The sequence below is a fragment of the Trichosurus vulpecula genome, chromosome 4 (genome assembly GCF_011100635.1).
Source record: "Trichosurus vulpecula isolate mTriVul1 chromosome 4, mTriVul1.pri, whole genome shotgun sequence".
In the NCBI taxonomy this organism is placed as follows: Eukaryota; Metazoa; Chordata; class Mammalia; order Diprotodontia; family Phalangeridae; genus Trichosurus; species Trichosurus vulpecula.
Window position 1 is genome coordinate 297,708,786 of NC_050576.1, and position 24,346 is coordinate 297,733,131.

At 36.9% G+C, this 24,346-nt stretch overlaps 1 protein-coding gene across 2 annotated transcripts in view; it reads right to left on the minus strand.

Annotated features, from left to right (window-relative positions):
• The window catches only part of PARD3B (par-3 family cell polarity regulator beta), a 1,291,066-nt gene that overhangs the window by 1,265,989 nt on the left and 731 nt on the right, over positions 1–24,346 (minus strand). The window lies entirely within an intron of this gene.

Genomic DNA, 24,346 nt, shown 5'->3' on the forward strand with positions numbered 1-24,346 from the left:
AATGCAAATTAAAACAACTCTGATATACCACCTCACACTTATCAGGTTGGCTAATGTGAAAAAAAGGAAAATGATTAATGTTGGAGAGGATGTGGGAAAATCGAGATACTAATGCACTGCTGGTGGAGTTGTGAACTGATCCAACCATTCTGGAGAGCAATTTGGAACTATGCCCAAATGGCAACCAAATTGTGCACATACCCTTTGATCCAGCAATACTAGGTATGTTTCCCAAAGAGACCATAAAAAAGGAAAAGGATCTACCTGTGCAAAAATATTTATAGCAGCTCTTTTGTGGTGGCAAAATATTGGAAATTGAGGGGATGCCCATCAACTAGGGAATGGCTGAACAAGCTGTGGTATATAAATGTAATGGAATACTATTGTGTCATAAATAATGAGCAGGCAGATTTCAGAAAAACCTGGCAATATTTGTAGAAACTGCTGTAAAGTGAAATGAGCAGAACCAGGAAAAGACTGTTCACACTATCAGCAACATTGTATGATGATCAACTATGAATGACATAGGTCTTCTTGCAACACAATGATCTAAGACAAGTACAAGGGCTCAGCAAGGAAAATGTTATCCATATCCAGATAAAGAACTGAGGGACTCTGAATGCAGATCGAAGCCTATTTCTTTTCACTTTATTCTTTCTTGTGTTTTTTTTTTTCCTTTTTGATGTGTTTCTTCTTTCACAACTGTGACTAATATGGAAATGTTTTACATGATAGCACATGTATAAATTATATCAAACTGCCTGACAGTTTCAGAAGAGGGGAGGGGAGAGAGGGTGACAGGGAAAAAATTTTGGAACCCAAAATCTTGTAAAAATGAATGCTAAAAATTTTCTTGACATGTAATTGGGGAAAAAATAAAATACTATTAAAGAAAAGACCTGTAAAATAAATGGAGCTTCCATAGTCTCCAGAAGGCCAGTGGATTCCTTAAATTGGTGATGTACTAAAGAGCCTTGGGTCTGGCTCCCAAAGACTCCAGATGTCAGTAGTCTAAGTGTATTCCCTGTACAGCTAGGAACGAGAGCTAATCCCTTCACTTCTCTGAAACCCTGTTTGCTCACCTGCAAAATGAAGGGGATAGAATCACATGCTGCATAAGGATGCTTCCTGCTTTAGCCTTCTATTTCTTTAAAATCCAATAAACTTTTCTCAGAGTCCTCATCCTATCTGTCCTTTCAGAAATGTTAGATAGTTTCTCCTCCTTGGGATTTCCAGACCACCATACCCTGCTGGTTTATCTCTCTAAATACTTCTTTTCTACCTTCCTCTCCCCAATTTTTTTTACAGTAAACATTCCCTAAATGTTCATATTTGGCATCCTGTTCTTTTCTTCGTATTCTCTATCTCCTGTGTGTGTGTGTCTCCTGGGGATCTCATCTTTTCCCAGTGCTTCAGTTGTCACCTCTAAGAGTATAACTCCCAAATCTGCATCTCCACCCCTAAATAACACCCAAAGTTTGGCGGCACCACCATTCAACAAGTCCTGTGTTCAAAACCTTTGCTTTTTTAACTCTTTCCTCTACCTAACTTCCCATATCCAATTAGCTGCCAATTCCTATTGATACTACCGCAAAAACAACTTGTTTTTGCACCCTATTCTCTACTCCCACTGCCAATACTCATGACTACCAAAGTGGACTACTTCAATGGCCTAAACGAACTTCCAAATCCCTCTGCCCTCTTTTAACTGCTGCAATGTTAATATATTCATGAAGTTATAAGACTCATCTCAAAACCCTTTCATTGACTCCCTATCCTCTCCCACCAAAGTGCAAACTCACTTAGCTTGATATTCAAGGTCCTCCAGAATCTAGTCCTCCTGACTTTGGCATCATTGGACCTTTTCAACTTTAACTATACTCCAATGACTCTTTCCCAACAAAGGCCCCTGGCTTTCCTACCTCTGTCTTCCTAATACCCTTTTCTTTGCCCATCCTTTAAAGCCTAGCTCAAAAGTCATCTTCACCATTAAGCCTTCTCTAATACCTACTCCTATGGTATGTGGAAGTAACACTCCTAAACACACACACACACACACACACACACACACACACACACACCACTGAAAAAGGCCCTTAAGCAAAGAGAAGGGTGTAGCTAGGATTGAGAACTGAAGAGTATTCATAGTAAATTATTAGCCAACTTTTAAAACACCTGTATCCCAGCACCACTGTCGGTTTATTCACTCAAGAGACATCTGATTGACTTCATATCTTAATATTTCAGTAGTTTTTGTTATCTCTTTGAAGGGGTGCTTCCCTCCATCGGCTCATATTTTTATTCACCCATTTCTTTGCATCCTGTGTGACTCACAGACATACTATATCTCAGAAGTCTTCCATAGATATGATAGAGACTTTATTCTAGGTCTCTTAACTGAAGTAACAGTGAAGTAAATGGACCAGCTATCTGCTACCTGTTCCTCTTACAAGACAAGCCTCCCTCTTTTTCTCATAACCTATCTCTAGGATAACATCCTCACTATAACAACAACTATTTCAATGGTTTTTTAAAATGTGCAAAAAGCTTTATATGCAGTTAACTCAGGTGAGCTTCACAGACACTATAAATGTAGATGCTACATAGGGATTATGCCTCAACTGACAGATGAGGAAGCTATGGGTCAGAAAAAGTGGCTTACCCATGGTCACAGAATTAGCTGGTGTCAGGAACAGGATTTGAATCACAGAAGTTTCACTCACATCCCACATAAAGCATTCTATCCCCTCCAACACCATATGGCTTCTTGGCTTGTCTTACATGCCGATACTAGAACATGATATGTATGACAAGAAGCTACAGCCTATTTATGCCCACCATAAGGGTTCCCCATTACTTGTTTGGAGACCTGTAATTTTTATTCTCTGGAGATTATGAAGACCCAGGATTTTATCCTTATAACAGGGATCTGTCAAATAGCTACAAAATCATATGACCAAACAAAAATTTTAAAATGGAGCTACTAAATCATAGGATATTAGGATTATAATTCTATTTCTGGGAAGGACTATAGAAGTGATCTAGTCCAACCTCCTTATTTTAAGAGCTAAAATAACTGAGACCCAGGGAGGGTAGGTGGCTTTGACTCAGCTCACAAATATGATAAGCATTAGGAGTGAGATTCCAAGCCAGGTCCTCTGAATTGAGAACCAGTTCTTTCCACTGGACCAACTTGCATTTCCATAGTTAACAACAGGTATTAAGCCTCTTTATCGAGGTAAGTTATAAGCAGAAATCAGAGAGGTTGTATATATTAGGGATACAATAGAAAACATGAAAGTTAAAAAAAAACTTTAATTTCTGAGTGAAATAAAAAAAAAATCTGAGCTCAACTAAGGAAAGAATGATCTCATTGGTAAAGTTCACTCTCAGCATTCTCTTGGAGAGTCCAGGGCCATCATGCAGGGAACACATATCTGCAGCTTCAAGGAGATCGCCTATCTACCACTCGCAAGTTAATACCTTGCTTTTTTCCATCCCATCTCTCTTGAACTCCCTTCCCACTTCTCTCTTCCTCCCACTGACTCAGACGTCTCTTAGCCAATCAGAAATCATATTTCCCTCTGAAACTAGTAAACATGGAGGCACAAAGGGCTGTCCTTCAGGGTACCACACCATGCCTGGTCATGAGTCAGGAGAAGAAGGGGAATGTTAAATAACCAAATATATGTTGCCCAGAAAAGGAAAATTAAAGGGTTTTTTGTTTGTTTTGTGTACAATGGGTTCAATAGTACCAAAATAAAGTAAAGGCTTTATCTCTTATAGCCCCTAGTTGAGGCAGGTGGATGGCATAGTGGACAAAATACCAGGCCTGCAATTAGGAAGAAATGAGATCAAATCTGGACTCAGACACTCACAATCTTTGTGGCTCTGGGCAAGTCACTTAACCACTATTTGCCTCAATTTCCTCAACGGTAAAATGGGGATAATAACAACACCTACCTCACAGGACTGTCATTAGGATTAAATGAGATAATATTTTTAAAGCACTTGGTACAGTGCCTGGTACTAGTAGGGGCTATATAAATGCTTATTCCTTTCCTTTCCCTTTCCCCACAGGCATGTCATCCCTCCCTACTTACAAGTCAGAGGATCATGGCTAGGAGCTATCAAAAGATCGAAAGGAAAGGATGGAAAGATGGAAAGGAAAAGCTATCATCAAAAGATGGAAGGAATTTTAAGGCCATCTTGTTCAACACCCTCCCCCTACCTCCCTTATCATTTAGAAATGAGGACATTCAAGTGGCTCACCCAAAGTCACACAGGTAGTAAACATCATGAGCTCTAGGTCAAGGAGCTCTAGATCAAGAGACCTGCTGAGCCACTGAAACATGGAAAGTCAGTCCAGGGACTCTGAGGAAAGACTAAGAAAGTACGCTAGGGCATTAAAGACCAAGGGCTCAAGTCCCAGGTAGATGACTGAACTGTGTTCAGAACCAGAATACAGAGAATTAGGTTCCACTGCCTTTGGACATGTCATGAATACAAACATCTGAGTAGACAGACCAGCTGATTAAGCACACCAACCTGCAAAACAGTACTAACAAGTTACATATACAAAAGAACATAAGTGATCTTCCACTATTGTATAAAAACAAATCATACCCCTTCATAAAATTTGAGACCATCTAGAACAAGCTTTCCATTTTACGGTATCAAATGAAAATCCTGAAGTTAAAAATCTAGCACTTGAACCAAGCTTTCTCCCCATTCCTTCAATAACAACGATCCTAATATCATAATCTCTTTCTGTCTGTGTCTATTTGCCTCTCAATTTCATAAAGGAAAAATCTACAGCATCCTTTAGTATCTTGCTTGTAAAGCAGTATTTTACCAAGATTCAATAGAATACACGGCCTGATGACAAGAAAGTAAAGAACTAAAGGAAAAACAAGGAGGAGATAATTTGTCTATCGATGCAATTCAACATTAAAAATCCCTCTTAAAAGATTAGATGGCTTCAGAAAGAACTAGTCTATGGGCTGTATCTGGGTAGCACAGCTATTATTCTATCTATCCATCTGCCCCCTTGAATCGATGCTCAAAGGACTAACAAGTAACCAAAGCTCACTGTGTTCACATTTCTTCTCAAAAGGACAGTAATCAAATTAATTGGTTTTTAAAAATAGTTGTTGTATTTGAAGTATACCAAATCCTTAATATTGTATTTAGTTTGAGAAAATAGATGCTTGCTAAACTGATTTGCTACATTGATTATTTCTGTTTTACTTAAGTTAGTAGGCCATAACATGCAAACTCATGAAAATAAGATGCAAATTAGTATTCAACACCAAGAGAACTGGCACTTTAAAAATAATGAGTGAATGGCAGTGGTTAGTCTGCCAGAATCTGAAATCCTTCTCACATAAATGTAATGTTTCCCACAAAGTATTTTTGAAAATTATAGCACTCTCAACAAAATACAATTGTTTCCAAATTCACATTTTTAAAAAATTTCTTCTTCCCCTCTGCTGAAAGAACTCATTCCATGTCAGACAAATTGGCATTACAAGATTTGACAAGATCACAGCCTCTCCCATAGTGCCCCCTTCATACTATTACAGGCTGTGATCCTGTCAAACCTAGTAAATTAAATAGGGTCAGGTGTGAACAGTACTTACAAGGTATACCAAGAAACCAAGAGCAGCAAAAAGAAAACCAGTAAATGGAAAATGCATAAATTAACCCACACTTCAAATCTGAAGAGCTGTCCCAAAGCAACAAAGAGCCTCCTCCTCCAACCCCCTCTGTTAGACTCATTTACATTTCAGTAAAGACCTTCCAGGGTCCTGTGAGTAACAGGGAACCCTCCAGAATCAGCAGTCAAGTTCAGCAGACAGAGCTGAGAAACAAGAACCAAGAAAGCCAGATTGAGAAATCCCATGGGGTTTACAGTGAGTGGGAAGGAGGGCAGTGTCCTAAAGACCAGTAGGACTGGGAAGGGTAAGAAGAAGCTTTCTATATCACCAGTATTTCTCAAACTTATTTGGCCACAAAAACACTTTGCAGCACCAAATATATTGAAAGAACCTATAAGCTGACTGAAAATGTTTTGATGGGAACCATAAATGCTTTTCTGAGCATCTGAGAAAATGAAATGCCCCAGGGATAAAGGGAGGGTCAGGGAAATTTCAGAACAAAGGATGAAATTAAGCCTTTTTCATATTGAAAACCTATTACCTGTAATGAGCATTTCTGATACATATATGATTTCATATTTAATATTTTAGGGAAGGAAAAAAGCCCTCAGCATTACTGAATTTTCCTCAAAGCACCCCAACTGATACTCTGTGGGGCAGTATTAGAAATGCTGACCCAGGAAACTGGGCCTGTCTCAAAGAAAGAACAATAGATTAGGAGAGACAGGGTCAGACCAGGAAAGAGGGAGGCATAAAATTGGAAAAGACAGTCTACAGGACTTTAGGAATAGACTTTTACTTAAGAGTAGAAACCGGTCAGGCAGGGTCCATTCGTATACCAGAAGAAAACTCATGGACACATTGGAACAAGTAAGTGTTACTTTCCTAACTTTCTGTTTCAAGTGTCTTACACTAATAGTAAAATCAGACTAATAATAGCATTTTATATAGCATTTTATCAGTGGTTATAAATCACATTTGTATTTGATCCTTACTTCGACCCAGTGAAAAAAGTGGCACCAATGTGTCCTCCCCAATTTAAAGATCAGGGAATTGACTGATCAAAAGGCTCACCCAACACCCAGTACATACTGATTATTATTATTAATGAAGTGGTTTTTTTATCCTTTATCCAAAAGGCTGAAATATCCTCATTTTTTGCCTCTTCCCATTAGGGAATAAATGCATAAACTGTCTTTATGATTCATCCTTTTTCTCAAAATTGATTACATGTATTGTAGGTTACCAAGGCTCACCCTCCAAATCAAGAAACACACACTCCAAGTAACATCCAAAATTCAGATACATGGGTGAAATTGAGAGATTCTTTTCTACTTAAAACTGATTTCTATCCAAACACAAATCGATTAACAACTAAATGGATCGATTTTCAACTCAAAATATAACTTGTGAAAAGAGAAGTATTAGTCTTCTTACCAGACATGTAGGGGAGAGGTGTTCTCTAAATCATGAGCCTCCCTAAAACTTTGTAGTTTACAATGACAAACAGAAATGGGTCTCCTTAACTTTTGGATCTCATCTTAACATAAGCTTTTCCCAGAAGATAGGAAAAAAAAATCATATATTACACATTCAGTTTCCTTAGTTTCACTTAACACACCGTAAATAAAATACTACCAGAGTCTATGTAAGATGAGCATTTTATAAAAGAGAAAATGCTTTAAATATCTTTCACCCAAGCTTCCCAAAATAGGAGCTCTCTTCTTAAATTGAACCAGTGGGTCTGATACTTTATTCAATATGAATACAAATACCCTTTGAGACTAAGAAGCCCCTACTTGATTCATAAAGCAGAGAACTAGAATTTGTGTATAAAGCAAAATGTTATTTTCCAATTGAATACTGCTAAATCAGTTCCTCTGTATGACAATTAGTTTTACATATAAACAGATAGCCTTCTTTTTTTCATGTCACTAACTACACTCCTGAGCCCCCCTCCCAACACACACATACATACACACGCGCACACGCACACACACACACACACACACACACACACACACACACACACACAGAGCCATCTTGTAAATACATACTGTACAAGCAATACTGGATGAGTATGGCTAATAGTACAACCTATCACCACTCCTAGAAAATAAGTAATGGTAATATTGTCTCCAAATATGAAATGTCAGCACATTTTTAAGAAATCTTTAAAATTACTTATAGAGATAATGCACAGGTAGCTTCTCATTTGTGAAATGTATTTCTGAAAAGCGGAATTTCATATTTTGAATTTTATTTGCTCTGCCTCCTCTCCTCTGGGCCTTGGGATATTCCACAAAAGAGAAGAGCCACTCAAATGTCAAATCATGTACCTCTACCTGACATCGCTCCCTCTATAATGTCTGCTTCTTGAATGCAGGGACTATTTCATTTTAGTCTTTGTTTTGTCAGCAACTAGGTGAGTTGCTATCACATAATTCTTTTCAATTGTTGTGTACAGTACTTTAAAGTTTTCACATACTTTCCTCACACTACAAATCCTATGAAATGAGCAGTATATGTATTATCCTGTTTTACAGAGTGGGAAACAGGTTTAGAAAGGTTAAATGACTTTCCCATAAGTAAAGAGCATAACTGAAATTCAAATTCCAAATATAGAGAACACTATTTTGGATTATCTCTTTTAAAAGGGAAATAGCAGAGACAAAATCTCAAGCCACCAACTACTGAATCTGATCATATCTGAGGTACAGGGTAGATCTGAGGACACTCACTGGTCATTTGTTGCTTCTCTTAAACTCAGGCAAAAGAGAGTAACAACATATTTGAATCTAGAAAATCTATCTGTAAGAATGAGTCCTTATTAAAGAACAACAAATCAGGTAGATATCTTAAAATGGGAATCACCATTATAATTGATATTTATTTACAAGGGATCCATGTGGCTGTATGAGAGAACATAAAAATAAATTTGGCCCTCTACAATGCAGTACTTCTAGGGAACTAGGAAAATCTAATTGTGACCAAAAGAAGGAGGAATTGTCCAAGATCACAAACTGAGAGTAATTAAGTGAATATAAAGTGAATTCAAATTAAACATAATCCTTTCCTTCAAGTCACTGAAATCTGAATAAAGTTAGCACAGTGAATCTGAAGCAACTTAGTTAGGCAGAGAAGACAATGGGGCACATTAGCAATGCCCTAAATCTCTGATGGGAATGGTTGGGAGAACACAAGAATATCACCCCATTCAAAATTTAGTTTCAGTCAGACTCCAAAGGGAAGGTTAAGAACAAATACTCGCTCAATTTCATTCACAATTACCAAGCTGGAGATAATCTTGTGAACTCTTTTCTTAGTGTCAATGGTTTAGGCCAGATAAAACTTAAATTTTCCCCACTACAAAAAAAAAGTCTCCAAGCAGATAATTCAAGTGAATAAAACTCACTTTTAAGATCACTTGTGATAACCTAGATTTTCACAGGAATCTGAAGTATGGTTGTTTAACTACTTTTTTAAGGTTCTTTTAAACAAATTAAGAATTTAACATGGCTATCAAATTAGTACTTTCACCTCAAATAAAAAGTCACGTGGATTAATCTATACTGTAATAAACAACTGACTAATATGATTTCATGGTTTCACTTCCTATCACTAAGTACAGCAATGAGCATCTCTGGGTGACTCAGTGGATAGAGGACTGGGTCTGGAATCAGGAAGACCTGAGTTCCAATGTGACCTCAGACACTCACAAGCTGTGTGACCAAGGGCAAGTTGCTTAACCTCTATTTACCTTACACCACCGGAAAAAGAAATGACAAATCGCTCCAGTATGTCTGCCAAGAAAACTGCTATACAGATCACAAAGAGTTGGGCGCAAATGAACAACAAAATGATTGGGACCATTAGTATAGATAACTTTCTTCATTCGCAGAGGTAAACCTGGACTTGCTCTGCAATTTAAAGCCTCACATAGTTGTTCAGAGCACTGAGAAGCTGTGACTTGCTCAAGGTCACACAACCTGCAGTTGGCAGAGATAAGCCTTAAGCCCCTGCCTTCCCAATTCCCAGACTAGCTCCCCCTAGGAAAAGATGCGAATTATAAATGTAACCATGCAGATTACTGACCACCCGAGGATATCAGGAGTCACTTCAAAGTGAAGAGTCCCTCTGTAAACGCTAAATGAGGCTACCAATCGCAACTGTGACAACCCAAAAAAATCCCAACAAAAGAACCATCTTCTGTTACTGGAAAAAATGGTGGCATCCCCAAAAGAGGGAATGGATTACAAATTTAAAGGAACAACTATTAATTAATGGTTAAAAAATAATTAGAAAGAATTCAAGGCAATTTAGAAAAGTTTTCTTTTTTTAACTGCAAAGATGAATACTCAGATTATGAGGTAAAAGGAACTAGCTATCAGCTAAGGAATTGTGTGTTTTACAAAGACTTCTTACAAAGTTTATTTTTACACCAAACAAAAAAAAATGAAAACATTAAAATAAAACTTCAGGGCATACAAATGGAAGGGTGGGGATAGGGGTTCCCCATGAATGATAACCAGGCAATAAAACCTCACCTATTTGGCAATCAGCATTCTGAAATGCTCTGAACTATATTGCTCAGTTCAGCTCATGGGAAAAAAGGAACATTCTGATTGGCTAACCATATCTATAATAGATTAGTCTTTTCCACATTGAAGTTAAAATATACACATGGGAAAGGAGACCAAAGACAAGAAGAAGAAAAGTGAAAAGAGGACTAGAGAGGCGTGCAGCAGGCAGCAGAAACTAGGGAATTGGAAGCAGTGGGTGGTGGCAGCACTGTCCAGCAGAGATTAGAAGCAGCAGGAGGGGTATGTGGCAATTGATACTCTGCCTGGAAAATAAGAAAATCAACTACGGCAGAAGATACAGTAGAAAAATTTCACACCCGGAGGACTATGTGGCAAAGAGCCCAAAAAGCACTGGGGTCCCACAATAAAGGCAACCCAAGAAGTGGAGGTCAACAGTTGAGAGAGGATTTCATTCAGGCTCAATAAAATGCATATTTATTGCACACAACTGCACTGTTTCACAGCCCTGAATTTTCCAGAAGCACAAAGCTTAGCTCTTCAAGTACAAAATATATATTTAACCATTTTGGGAATGGAAGTCTTTCCAAAACTTATTACACAGTTTCCTGGTTTCTTAAATGGGATATATACTGGGTCAAACTTTAATCTTGCACTGCAGTCCCACAATCATCATTATGCATATTAACTCCACCTCATGGTGCCATATTGGTTAGTTAGGTGGCACAGTAAATACAGAGCATATTGACTCCACCTTAGGGCACCATATTGGACAGCTAAGTAGGGCAGTGGAGAGCACCAGGCCTGGAGTCAAGAAGACCTGAGTTCAAATTTGGCTTTCAGACACTAGCTGTGTGACCCTGAGAAAGTTACTTAACCCTATTTGCCACGGCTTCCTCATCTATAAAATGAGCTGGAGAAGGAAATGGCAAACCACTCCAGTATCTTTGCCAAGAAAACCCCAAACGGGGTCTCTAAGAGTCAGACACAATTAACTGAACAACAACAAAAGGTACCATATTACAAGGAGGCAGGCCCTTGGGGTATAAGAATGCTATGAGTTCTTAACAGTTTTTGTATCACTGACCCCCTGAAGCAGTGTGAAAAAAGCTTATGGACATCTCTTCTTTTAAATGCATAAAACAAAAGACATAAATTAAAAGAAAATCAATTATGTTGAGATAGTTATCCAAAAAAAATTGTTTTTAAATTCACAGACCCCAGGTTAAGAATCTATGCTTTAATTTAAAGGAATGAAAAAACACAAATGAAACTACCAAACGTCTTAAAAATTAAGCAAACACATATGCTGAACAGAAAAAATAGTCCTCAACACTATTTTTCAACCACAGAAACAAAGATGTAACATTCACTACCACCAGGGCCACTCCAATACAAAAACCAGCAATAAGTGGCATTAAATTATTCTGTTTTGATCTATGATTTCAATAGTGTGTGATACTTTCTCTATTGCTCCGGGGCTCATGGCTTCTTATCCTATGCAATTAAGGTTCTAATTTTCCTATAAATTCTCCCATAGAGAATCCAACAAATGCCCTGAAGTCTTTCCTTGTGTTCTTTTGGGACTGGAGAGTCTTCACCTAACAGGTGGGCTGTCCATCTTTTTCCTTAGGCTCACTATCTGACCACCACATCTCTTCTTCTAATCCTGCATCTCAATCTTTCATAAGTTCCCAATATGTCATCTAGTCCGCCTCATTTTACAGATGAGGAAACTGAGGACTAGGTGGTAAAATGATTTGCCCAAGCTCATACAGGTTAAGTGATGTGGCTCCACAAACAAGACACTCCATGTTTCTGTGCATCTGTTGTTTAAGATCTCTGAATGGTCTTTGCAATTTCCCAAATGCCCAATTGGGCCTAACCTCCTTTAGTTTCTGGCTCAGTTCACTGCCCAATTATACCACTTATCCAAGATGTGCATGCTGAGAGATTGAAATAGTGGCCTGCCCTTCCAGGTAAATGTCAAAATCTAGGAAATGAGCTTTTGAAAATCTTGTTTTTCCATCATGGGTGGCCACATGTATCTATTTCATATTGCTGTAGATGTCTCTGAAATTTTTAAGTGTTCTGGGATTCCATGAAGTTATTTTGCTATGCAAAGAGAAACCTTTAGGAGAAGCTTACCATCAATAGAAAATTCTTCTCTGGTTTGGACCTTATACAGGACATCCTTCTTCATTCTGCTGAACATATCTCCCTGTTTCACCATTTCTCTTCATAGCAATACTGAGCTCATGGTTGACCTCTCTATTTAACCTCTCTCATGGAGTCAAATAATTTTAATGTATGAATGTGCTCCAAGGAGCTTCTTCAAGTTTTCATTTTGTTCTACCTAGTCATTAAATCAATTAATTTAAACAAACATTTATTTAACTACCTAAGGTGCTCTGTGAGCCACAGGGAATAAAAAGGGGAAAAAAATAGTCCCTGCCCTGAGGGAGCATATATTCTTTGGGAAATACACACGTAAATGGATAAGCAATTACAAAATGGTTCAAAGTATTTCTAACTGGTGGGAAATCATGTAAGCAGCATCACCTGAGATATACTTAAAAGTCACAGGGGATTCTACAAGGCAGAAAGGAGGTAGTGATTAATTGCAGAGTTGGGAAACAGACTGGGAAAAGGCTTGCAGGTAGGAGATGAACTTCTGTGTAGAGGAAACAGCTAGCAGGCCAATTTGAAAGGAATGGATAATATGTGAAGGTGAATAACATGAAATAAAAATCAATACAAATCCACACTAATTTATAATCTTTGTTAATCTGATGGTCTAATGTTTATTAAATACCCATTGCATGGATAACACCATCCAAAGGGTTGTGGTGACATAAAAGAAGAATCAGTCTCTGCAATCAAGATGCAATCTAATTAGGGAGGAAATATGTGAGTATCTTTGAAGAAAAAAGTCTTGAGCAAATGAACTTTAAAAAAAATAAAATAAAGACAATGTTTGCATAGATGGGCATACTGATAACTACAAATTAGTCATCTATTCAAGATAGCAGCCTAGCAAAAGAGTTCTCCCAAAACTAAGAGTTAGTTCGGGGACTCTGTACATACATAGAGTGTGTGTGTGTGTGTGTACACACATACACATGTTTGTGCACATATTTATACATATATACACGTGTGTATGGATATACATATGGATATTTAAGTAGGCTTCATCATATGTACACTTATATTTTATAATATATACACTCATTAATATATCTAGAAATTTATATTTATTTGTATATAAACCCATATATAATATAGACATAGTTATATACACAGACATACAAACATACATGTACATATGCACATATGTCTATGTGTATATAGGCTCCGATGTAATAAATCATGGAATGAGAGCAATAATTCTTTTTAGACCTCGAAAATACATTAATGTGGTAATCTAGCCCAACTTACTCATTTTACAGATGAAAAAACTAAGGCCTGAAAGAGTAAATGACTTAATCCAGAATCACCTGGCTTATCATAGGCAGAGACAGGACTAGAACCCAGGGTCTCCAATCACTAACCACTAATAACTAACCACCCTAATCACTAATCAAGTACTCTTTCCACTACATATACCACCCAGATAGTCCATAATTCAAACTGACTTTCTACTCCACCAACAATTTGAATTAGTGAATTTCATTTTAAGTGTTATACCAAAAATAAAGAGATTTTTAAAAAAAAATTGTATAGGTATGAGAGAAACTATCAATAGTCCTGGACAAGCTGCAGCATCACCAAGCTAGAGGTGGAAGGACCCTTACAGACTCTCATACAAAGGAGGAAACCAAAGCCCAGAGCAGATACGTAATTTGGCCATGGTCATGCTTAGTAATGTAGTAAGCCAGCGCACTGGAGGAAGGATTTGAACCCAGGGTCTTTCGATTTTCGAGTCAATATTCTTTCCACTACACTTCTCCTTACGTGTTCCTAATTGATCTCCCTATCTCTAGATTCATTTCTAACCCTTTTTATATACACTTAACAGATAAGCATAACAGGAAAGAACCTTAGCAAAGATCTGATTAGTTCAAACCTTAGATGATAAGTGATTTGCGCAGTCACACAGCAGGGAGCACGTCCCAAACTGAAATCTCGGCCCTGATTCCAAGTTCAGGGCTCACTCTTACAATGACACAAGGATTAGTCTTCCTAAAATACGACTTTAATTGTTATTTTTACTGGTGCTCTACTGCCTAGAGGACAAAATTTAAATTCCTTTGCCTTAACATTCAAGACCTACAGTCTGATTTCCACCTAATTAATCTACTATCCCTCTATATGAATCCTTTGCTCGAATCAGATGGACAGACTGACCAAGAAATGAAAATTAAATTGCCATATTAGATTAGACCCCAAAATCTATCCTTCCCAGTAATCTGTTTCAACTGAGGACCCAGGAGACAGTCCACTGGAGAATATGGCAGTCCAACTTGATTTTAAAGGTTAGGTGTAGCTCAAATTTTCTTTGAGTCATTTATGCTGCTATCGTTCATAAATCTACCTAAATAAACCCTTTTTGAATCAATTTATATTTTCTGCCTTTACAGATTGTTGGAGATAATGAATTTGTGAAGCAGGTTTGACATCTTTAACCTACCTTACTCTGTTTTTAAAGGGTGCTTCCTAATCCTAATATTCCAGAAGCTGGTGGACAAACTTATGCTAACCTTCCCGATTTTATCCATAATTTTTGGATTTCACTCACATCACTTCTCAACCTTTACCTTCTTAGAATAAAAAGTCCCAACCCTGGAGAAGAGGATAAGCTGTAGATCCAAATACATTCTGAAGCCAAGAGGAAAGTTGATGAAATTTATGCCAAACAGTCTCTATTTCTCATCTGCTGAGAGTCAGGGAATTAAGGGATTAAACAAATTGGGAAAGACTTGGAACAGTCACTGTGGGAAGTACAAAAGGAAATCAACAAGCTTATCCCACACATCTTCCTGCAAAAGCATAAAAGTCATGGTAAGCCAGAAAAATGCTAAATACTGACAACACAAGGCAGTTGAAATAAAAAGGTCATTTTTTTCAATGAGATGTCATTCATGAATAACCTAGAACAAAAAAGAATAAAGTTTAAAATGTAAACCAAACTGAATTTACACAATATGAAATCAAACTTGGACTGGAAATAACTGTGAACCAGAGTCATGAGCATTTTGTTGCATTTTGTTAAGATCTCTGTAGGGCTGTTTCAGATCAAATATCTTTGTCAAGCTATATTCTTCAGAATCCGTAGGTGTCTATAAATACAAAGGCTAGGATTGTTTATCCTATCCTGTCTCTTTCCCACAAAAAGGAAGTAACCCAGAAACGAATATTAAAAGTTCTCAATACAATTCTTGTTATGACAAAGGAAAAAAATTTATCTTCATAGAATGACTAATAAGTCAGGCTCTCAATTTTTCCAAGGATTTACAAAGTTACAAGCATTTTTGGGCCAACCTATTTCTGGGCCAAGCTCTGACCTTTAGTAAGCCTCAATATCCAACTCTCATCTCTCCTGCTCAAGAAAGACAATTGATATTCCATAGTCAAAACTGCCAACTTCATATACAGTCTATATTGTACCCTTATTCCTATGATCTTAAAATCAGGCATTTTTTTTAAAATCCAGAAGATTTTAATGGAACTACCAATTTTATTTTTTTTAAAATGAATACAGTAGCTCTCCAAAATAAAATATGTTCTTAGTAATCTCAACCATTTATACTAAGCACTTCTTAGTTTAGAAAACACTTTCCTCATCACAACCCTATAAAGTAGTAATGTAAGTATAACTATGCATATTTTACAGATGAGGAAATTAAAGATAAACAAATTAAAATGATTTACCCAAAACCTTTGTTTTATACAACATTAATAAGGAGAATGAATGGAAAAAAGTTGCTGGAAAAAAGTTGCTTGAAAAATGCAATAAAGGTCTTTTATCTCACGTATCTTCAAGAGATCCTCCCTATACACAAACTATTACGAAGTTCTGTTTTTGAAAATCCAAACTGCTTAATACTAAATCTCAAATAGACAATAGTCAAGCTCCCAAATCTTAAAGTCAGTATTAAAGAGTCAATGTATTCCAAGTATAATGTACTGTAAAGTCTACTGACTGCAGAGCATCAATATTAAAAAAGAATTAGATGATGATGTTAGTCTAATACTTAATCACATTAGAGCAAAAAATACATAATAAAAAGTACATCCAGCTTTCAGAAAACTCAAGAATAATCATGCTTATAAAATATAAATTAGGCATGATTATATATTAACTACTTTACAGAAAAGATTCAGAAGAAGTTTCTATTTCAATTCCCTAAGGTCAGTTTATAGAGATCTTTTAAAGATGGCCTTAAGATCTTCTTAAAGTTCTTTAAGACATTTATTGCAAAAAAATCATGGAAAAAAAGACCTTTAAGAAGTTCTTCAAGACAGTTACTGCAAAAATTGAGGGTACATCTCTAATTTAAATTTCCAACATTCATAACAACAAATGCTGAAAATGGTCATTTCTATTACAATGGGAGATAATTCAGTTTCTTCAAAGTTCTCTCTCCATAATACAACGAATTAGATCTTCTTAGCTTCCCTGCCTTCTTAAATCTCAGCTCAAGTCCCATCTTCTGCAAGAAGGCTTTTCCCAAGCATACAGCATGAGCTTAATAAATGCTTATTGACTTGACTCAGAAAGAATTGTAAAGATCATCTGGTCCACAGCTTATCCTGGGATCCATGTCATATTTTCTTAACTTTTTTGGTAACTGTATTTAAATATAATTGCTGTCCTTTGTAATTCTATGTGTTTTATTATATGTATTTAAAAACATTATTCTGACAAGAGATATTAAGACTTCACTACATTGCCATTATAAGACTCCCTGATCTAGTCTGATGTTAACTAAAAGGTTGAGAAAACTGAGTCCCAGAACATTCAAGGTCACACAGTCTTCTGACTTCCGGTCTGGAACTCTTCCCACTCCACTAACCTACCTCTCCAGAATGTGGTTTCTTCATTTGCTTAAAGAAGTCTACATATCTATATTTTTGTGCATCAGTGTTTACCTCACAGAATAAGCTATAAAAGTCAAAGAAGGGGCAGCTAGGTGGGGCAGTGAGTAGAACACCCGCCCTGGAGTCAGGAGGACCTGAGTTCAAATATGGCCTCAGACACTTGACACACTTACTAGCTGTGTGATCTTGGGCAAGTCACTTAACCCCAATTGCCCTGCCTTCCCCCCTCCAAAAAAAAAGTCGAAGAAAATGAGTGAGGCTCTTTTTTGTTAATATGCTATTTAAAACTTTAAATGGTGCAAGTCCTAATCCAAATTAACTTCATTCTAAAAGAGGTACAAACCCTTAACATAGCAAAACATGAGAAGGGGGGAGATTGAAGTATTTTATCATGTTTTGTTAGTTAGGTCATAATAGATGACCTTTTTTTGAGAGGTTATGGGACTTGGCCATGGTAACATAACTGGTAAAGATTAGGGCAGGGATTACAACTTAAAGCTTCAGACTTGAAGTCTCAGCATTAAGGCTAAGTCCAATTTCATGACAGACACCATGCAAAGTCAAAACATCTGTCATACAGAGTATGAAAATAGATACACAGACACTCTTGTACTATTATTTTCTCTCCATTTCATGTGACTTTAGGCAAAATCAGTGTATGGCTTTATTATAAATCGAGAAAAAATAACCAACCAGATTCCTCAAGCTAATGGAAAAGGACACTAGAGAAGAAAGTCCAAAAAGAACAAATTCAACAGTAACTTATATGCGGCTTTAAATTTCTTTTTGAACTTCCATTTTTAACATGGTCTTGTCAGAATTCTAAGAAATTTGCAATAATTCAAACCACACTGTTATGGTGTGTCAAACTTCATATCCTGCTCTTTTCCTTGACTACTCTCTCTTCCATGCTAAGATGAATCCCAGAACATCCTTGACCAAGGCAAAGAACCTCCCTGTGGCAGACCCAGGCTACCCCTGTCCAGGGACAGGTCATTCAGTCTTAGAAGGTTCTCTCTTCCTGGGAGTTCCCAGAGGTTAAAGTAAATAAAGATCCCTTTATGTCAACAAAGTCTTTAATGAAGCAGGGCAAATCACAATGTCAACAAGAATGTGAAAGTAAGAACTACATAAGATAATGAAAAACTCTCCCCCAGCTAAGTTCCTTTAAAGATAGTTATAGGAGTCATAATCACAGATCCCACCAGGAATCAATGACTGCTTAACTGGATATGGTGGCAAACTGCCAATGAGGCCAGGATTGGAGGGTCATTTCCCCAATAGGGTCAGCTTAATTTTTCTTTAATATTGAAGATTCTTGTCTTCCCAACCCTAGCCAGAGTTTCCTGAATACCCACCCCGGTCAGAAGAAGGCTAGCGTTTGTGAATCGATCAGCAAAAATCCAACATCACTACTAGTAAATCAAACTAACGCACATGCCACACTACTCGATACTGAGTAATTAATGTTATCTTCAGTTGATAACATCTTCAGATGTTATTCTTCTAGGAAATGCAAAAAGGCTTAAGTTTATCCAATCATAAATCAGACCAACCTAACGAATATTTGATTGCCAGCCATGTGTAGGGCACTACGAGTGACACACTGAAATCTAATACAGCTGGAGAGAAACGGGTTAGAACACATGAAAAACTAAACAGAAGAATCAATTACCCTTCCAAGCACTTCTCAGACAATATTATCCTTAAAAAAATAGGAGTCTCATTTGTTACATCAACGTTTCTAAGATATTGATCTTTCCATGAATCCAGAGTTCTAGTTTTAATCCTGTTCTCACTTAGAAAGTTATTCTCAACTAGTAAAGCAGATGGATTATTAAACAGCTCATATAACAAAAGGTCTGACAAGTTTCTGAGAAGTGTTTAAAAATGTTTATTTATATACTTGAAGACAATCTGGTGACTGACCTTTTTCTATGTCTATGCCCACTAGCTTATTAATTTAATTTTATACATTACTCTCCCATTTACCTAAAACACTATACTTTCCTCAATAGATTTCTCCTTTCTTCTGGGTGAGCTTCCACTCTTACCATACCTGTCCACCTAACCTACTCATATTTGGTTCAGTTTACTTGAGAAGAAGAAAGTCCACACTGCCTCCTACACCTTCCTTCTACTCCTACAACTACTTTAGCTTTCTTGAGTTGCTTCACCAGGTAACAGGTGGCACAGTGGACAAAACTCTACGACTGGAGTCAGGAAGACCTGAGTTCAAATCCAACATCAGACACTAGCTGTGTGACCCTGGGTAACTTACTTAATCCTGCTTACCTCAGTTTCCTTGTCTATAAAATGAGCTGGAGAAGGAAATGGCAAACCACTCCAGTTTCTTTGCCAAGAAAACCCCAAATGGGGTCACAAAGAGTTGGACACAACTCAACAACAACAATAGCAGCAAAATATCCATTTAAAATCAATTCAAGTCAACGAATATTAGATACCTACCACATGCAAGGTACTGTGCTAACTTCTGCAATTGGCTTCATATACCAGCCACATGGTACCATCCGAGCAAGGGAACAAACTCATGAATTAACAGGCTCTCTATAAGCCATACATTTCTCTTCCAAGGCTTTCCTGTCTCTTTCTACTTTAGTGCCTTTGTGGTACCCTTTGTCAAAATGATAGCCCAAACTCAACTCACCAATCAACTAACTTGGAAACAAGGATTCATGTGCATAAAATTTACCCCCCAATTGCAATACCCATAATAAAGGTTCTTCTTCCTTTGAAGTCTTGGACAGGATCTCTCCATCAATCTATGTTCCCACCTACTTCTGGTCTTATCTCTTGCTGACTCAGACTATTCCCTACATTCTTCAAATACCAGCTTTCTTTGTTTCTTCTCAGCAGGTGGTTGATGCCTCTCTCACACTACCCACAAAATCCTGAAGCTCCTTTAAGCCTCATTTAGCTTCCAGACTATTTAGAAATCTCAGTTCCTGTCCTAAATCTTTAAACTTGACTGTCTATTAAATTAAGCCCCTGAACTACAGATATTTAGTATGCTTATTCTCCCCATAAATGTCTTTTTACAGCACTCTTTATCCATGGCCTACAAGACTGTGCACATAATTTTATTCTTCTTTCATGTGGAAAGTTCAAATCAAATTACAAAGAAGCCTGAGGTATTACTCAGAAACAAGACTGCTTTTTCTATGGTCTATATAACTTATATAATAAAATAGGATCCCAAACAATCGTGTCTATCCTTCATGTACTTAGCAAATGTAAAATTGCTACATTTTAAGGCAATGCAATTATTTGGCACCCTCCCCTGGAAAAAATGGCACCAATATTTGTTTTTGATTAATAATTTTTAAAAATTAGGATGGGCTCCAGATGACTTGCATTTTTATTTTATTTAAGAGTTATTTTTGAGTACATACTTTTTTCATAAGTAAACCAAAGGTCCTATCAATGAAATTCATATGTATGAACAGGCTGAAAGAGTTCAAAATACATACAGGGTATTACTTTTCAGTAGGAAGAATCAATGTACAACTTTTGAAATCCTGTGGGGAAAAAGAGGCATTTGAAAAATTTCACTGATTTAGTTAACAAAAATGTTTTTTTCCAACTTGCTTTACTAATATCTAATACCAATGTTTACTAATATTTTATTTCTCACACATAACTAATAGTACTCCTGAATTTCTAATAACTGGAAATACCAGTTGGTATGGAGCATTTATTAAAATTTTTTAAATGGTTCAAGAACTTTAGGGAAAGGAGTGGGTTTCTGGTTTGGGGTTTGTGGAGGCGGGAGGAGTTAAGTGCAAAATATAGTTGCTATTTTAATTGGAATTTTACAACTGTAAAAAAATCCGCACTTTATAAGTAGCAGATGACCTTTAAATGTCACAAACTTACTGATATGTAAATATAAACACAGAAAAATGTAACGTCAGGTAACTATATAAACTGATCAATGCCATTATAATGTGTTCTGTGATATTATAAATTACACTGAGTCCGGAATGCCAATGATGCAAGTGCCTGTTAAAAGCAAATTGCAATTCACTAAACATCATCTGACAGAAAACATCAACCATAACAAGTATTGGGATTTTCTGTGAATCATATGCTCCATTGTTACAGCTTATTCCTATGACCTGGACAGCTCCATACCTTAGCCTTATAAATGTAATCAATTTTTAATAGCAGGAATGCAAAAAAAAACCCTCACCAAAATAATCCTCTCATCAAATCTGCTTGAAGCTCATTTCTATTCTTAATTGTAGCCAACTTTCAAAAGTTGGTGGAATGTGAACTCAGACATTATAATTGGTTTCCAAGTTTAAAAAAATCTCAATTCTAACTGTGCAGTATAGTAGAAATCTCACCATTAATGTACAATTTGAACAGTGGTGAAAGCTGTGTAGAAAGTACGCTTTATACAGACTGACATGTCAGGACGACAGGAGGCAAAGAATATGATGAAAACAAGAGTGAAATATTCAAATAAACAGGGTTATTCTAGTCCCAGTTTGGCTACTAACTAGCTAGCTATAGGACCCTAAGCACCAAAGGGTATTTCAATTTCTCTGAGCTTTAGTTTCTTCAGCTGTCAAATGAGGATAATAACATATGCCCTGCCCAGCTCTGTTTTTAGGTGTATCAACAAAGATAAATCAAAGAATTTTGAAAAGGGTAAAGGATGAGGTAAGATTTTATCCATTATAGTCAGTAAAGAGTTAAATTTTGGTAAATTACATTAGATGTTCATGTCATTATCTATCCCTAAAATGCCTCTGTGACCCGATTCAAATGCATAACTCCATGAAGCCTTCTTTGAACTTCCAATTCCTAACTGGGTTCTTAACCATTTTAGTGTCACAGGTTTAGTGAAGCCTATTAAAATGCAGAAAAATGAGATACATAAGATTACAAAGTAAATCAATTACATTGAAATGCAGTTATCAAGATACTTTTTAAAGAAGTTCCTATGCCCCAGTTGAATCCCCCACATAGTTATATGTGTATGTTTCATATCCCCAAATGAAATATAAGCTCCATGCAAGGAGACCATGTTATAATTAATCCATATGGCCTAATGGCTAGCAGAGTGCTTTACATATTTTTTTGTGTGGGGGGGGGAGTGTTGTCCATACTGCGGCAATCATTTACCAAATGTCTAATATTCATGACAACTAGAGTATTCTCCAAAGTATGACTTTATTCCAAAGGCATGAAATGTATCCCTAAAGTCAAACATATTCATAAAAGTAGTACTTTGTTTTTACTTTTAGTGAACAAAGAGTGACGGGTATGTACAGGTATATCTTAGGGATATGTCACATACTTTGCTTCTGGTCTTTAAAATATAAAAAGTTCTTTCATTTCTATTCCAGATAGTCATAGGGACATTCAAAGAAATTAGAAACTCTATCTTCCAGGGACTGGATTCTCCAATATTTTAGTTCTAGAATCTCTGTAGAGGTGAATGCATACAAATACAGACCCATCATAACTTTAATCCCCTTCATTCCGCTCTCTGAGGTCCTCATCTATTTTCACCTGCTCTTCCTTATTTCTTCATTTTCTAATCCATCTTTCACAAAGATGCCAAAAACAATCTTCCTAAAATACAAGCATAACTGTTACTCCATTGCTGAAGACACTTCAGTGGGTTTCCATTTCCTGCAGGATGGAATACACATTCATTAGCCTAGAATGTAAAGGCCTCCACAATTTGAAGGCAGCCTACCTTTCCACCTTTACTCCTGCTGCTTCTGCACTCTTTACTCTAGCCAAAGTGGATGCTTAGCTGTTCTCTGAACTACTTACCACCTCCACTGGATTCGCAGAAACTTTCCTTTCACCTCCAAACTGCACATTTTCTTCATTTCTACCCATTAAAATCCTTGTCTTCATTCAAAAAAGCTCATCTCAGGTGCCCTCTCCTCCATGAAGCTTTCCCTGACTCCAGCTGAGATTGTTCTCACTTTCTTCAAATTTTCCTTGGGCACTTTCATCTCTCCTATGCTAACTTCACCTGTATTACATTAATCTATATGCTGTCCATGTTGCATTTCCTTCCTTGAGAGACCTTCGCCTCCTTGTAAGTGGGAACCATTGCTTCTCTTTCTTTTGTTTTTTAATTTTTGCAGCCCCAATGCTTACCACAGTGCCTGGCAAAACAGCAAAAGTGTTTAATAAATGTTCAACTGGACTGAACAACAGACAAGTGTTGTCTTGCTAGAAGATGTATGTAGTAGTAAGAGTCTTTGATTTGGACTGAGAGAACCCAGGTTTAAATCCCAGCTCAGCTGTATGATCTGTGGGTGACTTAAACTCTTTGGGCCTCAGTTTACTCAAGTGGTTTAAAAAAGGTGGGGACAGAGGAGTGGGAGAAAATGAACTCTAAGAGCCCTTAGAACAGTAACTTCTAGGATCACAAAATGTCTTTGGTCATTAACAAAATATTGAAATAAATTAAAGGTACCCTAAGCAAAAAAAAAAAAAAAAAGTTCTGGAATTTTCAGAGGTAACTATTGTTCAGTCCTGTTTGAGTCTTCCTGACCCTGTGGACCATAGCATACCAATAACTGTCCATGGAGTTTTCTTTGCAAAGATAATGGAATGGTTTGCCATTTCCTTCTCCAGTGGATAAGGCAATCCAGCGGATAAGTAAGTGACTTGCCCTGAGTCATGCAGCTAGCAAGTATCTAAGACAGGATTTGAACTCAGGTCTATCCTGACCGCTGGTCCCACTGAGCCACCTAGCTGCCTCGGTTTTAAGAAGAGTTTTATTTTATGGAAAGTTTTATTTTTCAAATTACCTTTTTGAATTCCAAACACACTTTAACACAACTTAACATGATATAGAAATAGAACACTAGTTCTAACTTGTCACTGATTTCTGGAACCGTTTTCTCAAAAAAAAAAAAAATAAAATAAAAGTGAATGGGATAGTATAAGTAACTACTTCATCCTCCTAGCAGAGTTTCTGCAAGTCACTGAAAACCAGCCTAATTAGAGGTTGAAACACTACTTGCAAAAACATCTATTACCTAGACCAAATAAACTCTTGATACCAATAATTTCCTTGGGGAAGAAGAGAAAAGGAGCCTGAAA